Source organism: Symsagittifera roscoffensis, unplaced genomic scaffold, assembly GCF_963678635.1.
Source record: "Symsagittifera roscoffensis unplaced genomic scaffold, txSymRosc1.1 SCAFFOLD_568, whole genome shotgun sequence".
Lineage (NCBI taxonomy): Eukaryota > Metazoa > Xenacoelomorpha > Acoela > Convolutidae > Symsagittifera > Symsagittifera roscoffensis.
Genome location: NW_026971507.1, coordinates 21,125 through 30,971, shown reverse-complemented (window position 1 = coordinate 30,971; position 9,847 = coordinate 21,125). Strand labels below are relative to the sequence as shown.

The window sequence follows — 9,847 nt, the reverse complement described above, 5'->3', positions numbered from 1 at the left end:
GGTAAAATGCCTTCTGGCGATAACTAGTGCCCCAGCCAATTCACCTCATTTTGAAAAAGTTCACGTTTTGACAGTTTCGATGCCAGATTTTCTCTGTCGAGTTTTTCCAAGACGTTCATAATCAATTTTTCATGTTCTTGTTCACTCCTTGTGTTTTTCGCATGATTTAACGTTCTAACCAAAGACTTTTGGAACTCTGCTGGCATGTCCACAAGCCCATAGAATCCAGTGAGAAACCTGTACGTTCCAGCGGCCTATCCGCCCATGATAATAAAGTTGCATTGTTTTGCTGTCTCAGCAGTCAACTTTAATTGGATGTACGCATACTTCAAGTCTAATACTGAGAAATACAAAGTACCATTTGTATTTGCTGTTACTATTTGACTAACCCCATCCAATAACTGGTCAACATTAGGCATTTGATATTTGTTTTTGAACAACTGCCTGTTGATAGGTTTCGCATCTAAAGCCAGTTTTATGGAATCATCTTTTTTCACTGTGATTACAATTTGTGCTATCAAACAATCGCTAGTACATTTGTCCAGACATTTTATATGCCCTTCTTTTAACAGTTTTTCCATTTCTTCATGTACCTTTTCCTGGATGTGTCTTGGGATCCTTCTCCCTTTCTCTTGTAATGGGCAAAGTGGGTATTTGAACTTTGTACTGACAACATGATTTTTCGAGCAACCCTGACGATCAAAAAGGTCCTTAAATTTACTCTAAAATGTGTTTTTCCAATCTTCAGACTGCTTGCACGGTAGCACATCAAATCTCGTGTTATCTTTTGGTGCCAGATTTTGTGTTGTGTGTATCCCCACTTTGCTCTGTAAGTCCAGCCCCAATAAGCATCTTGTGCGTCGTTCTGTGATCAGAAATGATGCCCCCACTACGTCCCACCCTGCCGAACGGTTGGTTGTGGTAACTGCTCCCAAAATATTACTTGGCTGTTTATTGTAGTCTACAAATTGAGCTGTCGAATTTAGATTCTCCCGTGGAATGAACTTCGTATTTTTGGAAGACATTAGAATTTGTTTCGCTGTCGCACAATTTAAGAACGATTCTGGACTATCGTTGTCAAAAGTCATATTGATAATTTGGTGATCAATTCTGACTAATGCTTTTAAAGACTCTATCAGTTGTGATTGAGGTTTCCTGCGAATATCGACCTTTCTTATATCTTTACCGCTATCCCCAACTTTTAATTTTCGTTTCGATTGCTGTTTTATTCATTCATCTAACTGCTCCATCGACGATATATCCGATTCTATTGCCATTATTTCAAAATCATCGCATGAGTCAAAAGAATGAATCAAATTACACTCTTCATCTGAGCTAGACTTTTTTTCAGCAATTTCATTTACTTTTTTTGACCTACACATTTTTGCAAAACGAATTTGTTTGGAACAATTCTTACATATTTTGCCCATGGCCGGAAATTTCTTCAACTTACCTTCTCCAAATAGCCGACTCCATTGAGTACACGTTTTTGGATCCGTAGAGCTTCTTCCCTCTCTCCTGTCAGATGGTGCTCTCTCCTTGTAAGGCGATCGCTCGTGCGTTTTCCTGTTCTCTTTGTGTCTCCGGCCCTGGTAACGGCTCCAACAGAATTTTTTTCGGTTCTTCTAATAATAATTCAGGTTTCATGCTCTCTTCAACTGTAACTGCCAATAGGAATTGATCTAACCATATCTTGAAATTCCAAGGAGGATCCGAATTCGCCGTTGTCCAGAATACAGGAATTCCCATATCCGTTCTGTGATCTTGGGACATGAATCCTGCTGGCTGCGCCATGTGATAATCCGATACTTCGTTTTTAGTTAATGAGCGGAAACAGAAGAGTTTATATCTTTAATTTGAACTTCTTGTCAATCATCTTTTGTTCGGAGATCTTGTTGTTAACTCTCTGCATTTTAGTTTCGCAGCCGTCCAAATGACTGTTGCATTAGGCCTGCTAGGTTGGCATTGAATAAGTAATAACAATACATAACAGTTATTAATAAAAGTAATTCTCCAAGGTTACTGTGTCAACAGTACTACACAATACCACACTTTTCGCCAAAGTTTGAGAATTTGATTGAGCAATTTTCAGAGGAAATTTCATACCACCTGAAGGTGGCATTATCCGGACATCAATTTTAAGTGATTGTTCAACTGTGATTGTTTTTCGTGAAGATAAGTCAATTTGAAAATCGCCACTAAAGCTAATTCAGGAAAAAAACGTCCAATACAGTAGCGGATTTAGGGGGGGGACGCTTTCTTTATCTTAGGGATTCGATCCACTGCCGACCCAAAGGGTCCCCCTTTGTACTATTTTGAGACATCCAATATCCATTTTTGGCTGACTGGATCTTGAAATTTTTCTAAAGACGCCTTTGGCGCCATTTTATACTAATTTTGAGGGGGGAGCGCGAGTAAAAAAAAAACGCGATTTTTTAGTCGAAATTTTCCAAAAAGTGCTAAAAACGCCCTACGGTGCAGAAAAATTGGTCAATATAGGGTCTTTAAAGTAGTTTAGGAAAAAAAGGTCGAAAAAAATCATCAACATTTTTTTCGAAAATCAGCCATCCTCCTTGAGAAAATCCTCGATGCGCGTTTTATTTTGTACTAAAAAAGCTTGAGCTGTAATCAGTTCTGCTAAGAATTTGTTCTAATTTTTTTGAGACAAATTACAATGAATTTTCGATACAATTCCAGGTGCAAAAACATAACTTTTTATTTTTGCATAGCGTGTAGCGTGAATAACTTCAAAAACAACTGAAAAAATTCTTTCTTTTTTTCACTAATTTTTGAAATTTTATGCTTTTTCAATTTTTTCAAAAATATGGCTAAAGTATTGTCGGATTATTTAGGGTTTTTTCCAATTAAAAACTGATTTTTTTTTGGAAGGTGTTTGTAGCTTCATATCGGCTTCTTAGAAATTGTAAGAGAGTTGATATTATCAAATGCCGTTGAAAAATTCAGTTTTGTCAAACGAAACAGTACTGAAAACAAATGTACCACAGAGAAAAACTATGCTAAAACTCACTTTAAGAAAAACTTTTTTGTTCTGCGTGAAAGTATTTACTTCTGTTTTTCTTCATTTCTTCATTTTCTTGAATAAATCTGAATCGAGCTTAACACATTCAGCGAGCTGTTAAATCAAAAATTTTAACCGTTGAGATGGCTCATTTTTAATATTAGTTTTGTTGGTTGTATATTTAACTCGGACTCAACGGCGACTTTAATGCATGTTTTTTAGAGAGCTTTATTTGATTTTTCTAACGTAGTAGTTTTTTCGACGTTGCATATCATTTAGCAGCAAAGCCTTATTGCTTATACGTCAGAATGGATTCGTGGAATAGTGAAATTACTAGATCTTCATCTTCACGTGAGTTCAAGATGTTTCTAGAATATTCTAACTTACTTTTCTTTTCTGTCAATGCATCAATCCGTTCTCGTTTTTTGCCAGTTTTTTTCCAAATTCAACTACCCTTAAGTCTTCGGGAGGTAAAGCTTTTAAACCAGCAACTGGGATAGTCTCTGTTTTATTGTTACATATTTTTCTGGAAGCTAAAATGTTTCATTTTTTTTCTCCAGTGCTTATCTTTTATGTGTATTTATTTTAGCAATTTTGCATAGGGAATTCATTGCAATTTTTACTTCAGTTTTTCTTGAGGACTTTCGTGTGGAATCTGTGGTGGCGTGTCACGGAGCCGAATACCCGGATAGCCGAAAAATAAGTTCGTTCCCGGATAGCTGAAATTTTGGGTCTACATAGCAATTACCTCCCTTCTGCCCCCTGACCCATTTCTTAATTGGGGAGGGGGGAGAGATTCGTTACTAGGTACCATAGGGGTGAAAGAGATTCTACAAACTTACTTAAAAACCTTGTTTTCATTACCCTTTCTTTACCCTTTGTTTCGGTACCCTTTCTCTACCCATCCCCCCCACACACACACACTTAGTCCAATCATTCTTCCTTCCCATTCCCTTCCCCCTCCCAAATACTTCCTCTGACTACCCACATTTACCCCCACCATGCTCCCCCCCCCCCCGTTTTTGGGATTTTTTGAAAAAATTTTGACCAAAAATTTCCGTTTTTCAGCGCGTGCTCCCCTTTAAAATTAGCATATACTGAAAAATTTTAGGGTTTCTCGGCCGAAAATGGATATCATAAAACATACCAAAGAGGGATCCTTTGGTTGTTGAGGGGGTCAAATCCCTGTAGTAGTCGGACTTTTGCTATTAATTAATTCAATGAGAGCAAAAGTATTAACCAATCAAATCTCTTTAAAATGTTCGGAATTTTGTTAGCTATAACAGGCTGCGCATTTTGTCGAATCAGAATGCGTCTCAAAGTGTTCTGATTTAATTTAAATAAAACCGGAGGTATTTAGTTTTTTCGGCTATCCGGGAATGCGGCTCCGTGGGTATGCACCGAATCTGTAACTTGTTACGAAAAAATTCTATGGAAAGTATGTATTTTAATCTAAAAAGTAATTTTTTTACTGGGGATTTTTTGAATTCCGGCCTAAACTACTTCGGAAGGAATTGTAGCCTAGTATGAGTTTGTTTATTAATGCTGTAGTTTAGTTTTAATTGGTTTATAGCTTAATTTTTGAATAATTTGTTAGCGCAATTTTACTTATTGTTCCGACTTTCGATATGAAAATAGCGGAACCTTTGTGCTCGCCCGCACCGAGCGCCCATATATCACAACCGATTATATTGTCATTGTATGGTCAGTATCTATATAGTTACAAAATAATCGATTATATTCCATTAAAATGGATTTTATTCCTAATATTTTGTATGTCAATATAATCCATTTTAATCGATTATAATCCATTAAAAATAGGTTTCAATCCTAATATTTCTTATGCCAATAGAATCCCTTATAATTGGTTATAATCATTTATTTGGATTTTTTCGAGAGGTTAACCACGGAATTTGACCATAAGAGATTAACCGTTATAGGTTAACCATGAAGTTTTCTCTTTTCCAGTTTAGAGCAGTTGCTACGTATTACGTCTCATGAATTGTTGAATTTCACATAAAAGTTTTTTTGTGTTCTTTTTCAATGCATCTCAGTTTACCCATCCCTTAACCCCTATTTTTTACCTCCCTCAGTCAATTCGCCCTCCCTGCCAGCTAACCACAACCACCATTCGCCCACTCCCATTATGGTTGAATATGGGGGATTATTTATTCGTAGACTTTGGGGGAAGGGGGTTAGGGGGTTAAATGACTGACACCCTCAGTTTACCCAACCCCCCACAGTTCACCCACTTCCCACAGTTTACCACCCTCCGCAGTTTAATCCCCAGAGTCCCCCCTGTCCCCTGTTGACCCCCCCACCCCCCCACCGGTACCCTGTTTAACAACCCCCCTCCCTGTCCCCTGTTTAACACCCCCTTCCCCCCTGTCCCCTGTTTACCTCCACCCCCTGTTCGCCTCCCCCAGTTAACCCTCCCGTCCCTCCGGTTTACCCTCCTTCTCTTTAGTTGTAGAGGAGGTAGAAAACTTGAAGGGATGACGCTGAGACATGGCATTTTTTGAAAGACGTGGCATACACTTTGCAAATTTTTTTGCACACTTTGCAATACTTCTGCAAAATAATCGAATTTAGTCCTAAAAATGAAATGGATTATAAACGATTATAATGGATTATATTGATTTTCTTTTCAAAAACGAACGATCGATTGTATTGTACTATCGTGGCAAAAAATTGACTTCCTTGCCAAAATAATGATTTTTAATCGATTATAATGGACCATAATGGATTGCTTTTTTTCACAAATATTCAATTATAATGGCAATTCTGAAATTTACATCTTTATTGGATTATAAGGGTTTGTTTTTGACTCGGGAATGCATTATAAAGGATTAAAATCCATGGGCGCTCAGTCCGGGCAGGGTGAATATTTTTTTCTTCAGATGATTTTCCGACTTTTTAACTAGCCTTTTTCGACAAAATTTTTTTATATCATTCAAAAAGTAATGTTATCATGAGCATAAATTTGAAAGACATTTTACCTGTAATCAGGGGCGGATTTAGGATTTTTTCGAAGGGGGGCGGATTTTCAAAAAAATTTCGAAAATTTTGACGACCTTTTTTTTTTAGGTCGACCATATTGATTTTTCGAGCTCTCCCAAAGCACGTTTTTGTCCCTATTTTGGCCAAATTTTTTGCCGCAGGCAAAATTTTGAAAAAACATGTCAAAAAAGGCGTTTTAGGCACTTTTTGGAAAATTTTGAACGAAAAATTGCGTTTTTTCGGCGCGCTCACCCCTCAAAATCAGTGTATATTGGCGCCAAAGGCGCCTTTAGAAAATTTTTAGGGTCGGTCAGCCAAAAATGGATTTCTTAAAAAGTATCAAAGGGGGGACCCTTTGGGTCGGCAGGGGGTCGAATCCGCTCATGGCCTGTGATCATTTTTTGTGAAGTTATGGGGGTTTTAAGATTGCCATTTTGGCCTATCTGGGACAATTAACGCGCGACATAGTTCGCATTATTAACGCGTAAGCGGAGATTTAATTCCTCTTAGAAATCGTTCCAAATTGGTTGAAGGAAGCTTACTTGTATAATTGATTTGTTACTAGGAGCGAATTTTATCCCTTTGTACTTTATATGACGCGTGGGGGGATGATTTTCAAAAAAAAATCAAATTTTAGAAAAAAAATTTCATTTTGTTTTATAATTTTTAATTTTCATACGTTATTACTGCTCCATAAACCTTAAAAGGCAGTCGGAACATTCAGGGCTTCGCGCTGATACGAGTAGTCTTGTTAGCTTTTATGATAGCAGTTCAGTAGACGTAAATTGCACACGTGGGTTATCTTGTCGAATCTGTCTTCAAATTTTTCGCCCTCACATTCATTATTAAATGCTGAACTCAAAACCAAGTTACTTTTTTTCTTTGAAATGATGTTCCACGAAATTACGAACTACCACATTTAACATAAACTGGTTAAAAAAAATATAGGCTACAAGTATCCAAAATAAATTATCGAAATACCTTTTCTCGAAGTTATCCGATTGAATAAACCAATTGCTAGTTCAAATAATTGGCTCTTTTTCCTTTTCCCCCCACCTCACACGAGCTTCAATATATTAGTGTAACGAGTGGTTTTACGAGGTTGAGTATGAAGACCAAATCTGTTTGTCGTGGCCTTATTAGTCTGTTTGTAAATTTTCATAACAATCGGACAATGTGGTCAACAAAGTTACATGAAAAAATTTGCAGGTGGGGGGGAAAGGAAAAAGAGTCAAATAATTTATCCAATTTTGCTGTCATGTTTCAATCACTTCTTTCATTGGAAAAATTTAAAATCAAGCTTAGAAATAAACGCCTAAAATAATATTCAAATTATTATCTTAAAGTGATGATTACCTGACACGACTTTTTACATAATTCAGTAGTATCAATCTGAAAAAATTTGTTTGCAGCTTATCCCTACGTCGAAGCTACCACTCTACCTAGCGGTTCAGAAAATCCAGGTAACTATAACATAACTTTTTGTCATGCAAATAGAAGAATGAGCAAACTTTTTTGAGTTTTGGTTGCCTCATAAGAAAGTACCCAAACGCTGAACATTTCAATATTGATTTTATGCTATAAAATGCAAACGTTTCGTTAAATCAAAAACGTACAAATTTTCTTTGAAAATAACGGCTCTTTTCCAGTCCCCCCCCCCCCCCCCCCTTTCAAATTCAATTTTGAAAAAACGTTTAATGCTGTCATAATGCAATGAAATTTGGCGTTGTGAACAAATCGACAATTCTGAACAGATTTGTTCTTCATACTTTACAGCGTAACATCACGCATTTAGCCGTAATAACACGTAAAACAAACATAAAACTCGTATTTTGAAACGGGAAAATTGGAAAAGAGCCAAAATAACTTGTCAATTGAAAAAAAAAACTTTCATTTAGGTTTTTCATCACAAAATGACCACTTCTTTCGATTCGCACAATGGGGAATTGCTATAAGGAAAGAAAGTCTTGTTGAACAACTCGCACCAAAGAAACAAAGCGCTGATTCATTGAGAAAAACACAGAGAAGACTAGACGAACTTTTACCACAGGTGAAAGAAAAAATAAACGCGAATATATACCTGGATTTGGAGAACATCACGTACCAATATCTTGACCAAGTGCTTCGATTAATCGCAAATCAAGAACAACATTTGGAAAAGCAAATCAACAGTTCCGAAACTTGCATTCAAAGTGTGAATGATTTATACTATTTCATGGATTCATTGAGCAGCTTGATACCAATCGCTGGACCATTAAAGGCTTTCAAAGGACATCTTGAGTATCAAATTTTTGTCAGCCAAAATATTGAACCCGGATCCCCAATGAAAATAGAAGAACGCGTTCTCAAATGGCTGGCAACAGAGTTAGTGAAATTGCAGAAAAACATCCGAAACTCCACAGAAAACTTGTGATAAGTGAAAAAAGAAAATAGTGCGACATACAGCTGAAATTAAAAAGAGAAAAAGCCTATCGTTAGAGCGAAATATTAAGTCTGCAAATTATGGAAAAAAAGTTATTTCAAATAAAAATCTGGTTATACTGGTAATCCATGAATCACATGCAGAACTTTTTTCTGTAGTACAAGAAATCAGAGCAATTGCTGTCAGTTCCAATTTTTGTCAGATTTTTTTCTCCAAATTTCATAAAATAGTGTTTTCGCTCTGACTTTCCCGTATAGAAGTTTGCATGTCGACTCTATTTTTCTGAATTGCATGTCAAAAAAACTATGAATCATCATGATTGCATGAATTCGTTACAGAATCAAAAAATGAAACATTGTATCCCAAAATTTTTGAAAAAGCAAGGTAGTGACCTTACTTGCAAAATAAATTTTTGCTTTTAAAGCGATTTAAAAAGTTTTAATTCCGTTTTGCGGGAGCAGTGGTGAAGTAGCTACGCCTCCCCATCTCAGTTAAAAGTTCGAAAATTCGATTCACACCACGATACGTGCTCGTTGCTTAAGGGCGAGGCAACATCACCAAATAGGCAAAATGTTGCGTTTAGTTCTTAACCAGTGTTACAGCAGTGTAACACCCTTAAAACCTGATCGGCTCGTAAGTAGTCAATTTTCTTCTAAATTCTATTTAAGGTTTAAGGTATATATTTTACAAAATAAACAAAAAACTGTAGCAATTTTGGTTTTTTTCCGATCCCCCCCTTTGATTTTTTTCTTAAGTTCATAACAAGAAAATAGTTTTAAAATTAAATTTCATGTTATAAACAGTATTAAAACGTGTCAGCGTGAACTGGTGAACAAGTTTTCTTAACATTTATATCCTGTTAAATTCCGCGTGAACAATTTTTCAGCAGCTTTATTTTGGTATTTTACGATGAGGATGAGAAACTGGAAAAAAGCCGCGTATTTTTTTCCACAAGAAGGGACAGGAAGAAAAAAAATCAAAGGGCGTTTTTCTTTCCATCCTGTATGCATGTATCTAAAAAATATTGTTTTATAAAAATCCGAATCAGTTGTGACTTATGTTTGAAAAAAAAGGATTTTTGATCTCAAGAGAAAAAAGTCAGATTTTTTTTTAAATTTAATAAAATGGTTTCTGGTTTATTAAATTGGAATTATGTCAAGTCTCGCAATTTTTGCAAAAGCTTAGAAAGAGAGCCCATGTTGCTGACTAAAAAAAAGAGAAAACGGAAATTTTGTCGTTTATCAGATTTAGTATTTTGTTATAAGCCTTATACGGTTTGAGCTGCTTTTCGGTTCAATTTTTCGAATAAAAATTTAATTAATTCGTATTTGAAGGTTTTAAACAAAAAACATTGGTTATGCATTCTTTCAACTAACCGAGGAAACTTTTAGGCAAATTTTTAGATT

The 9,847-nt window shown here is 36.1% G+C and overlaps 1 long non-coding RNA gene across 1 annotated transcript; it reads left to right on the top strand.

Moving 5' to 3' along the window:
* Positions 1 to 3,134: 3,134 nt before the first annotated feature.
* LOC134856475 (uncharacterized) lies at positions 3,135 to 8,569 on the top strand. The gene is made up of 3 exons (XR_010164822.1): positions 3,135 to 3,370; positions 7,432 to 7,482; positions 7,918 to 8,569. It is a non-coding gene; the product is annotated as an uncharacterized LOC134856475 (long non-coding RNA).
* Positions 8,570 to 9,847: the final 1,278 nt, after the last annotated feature.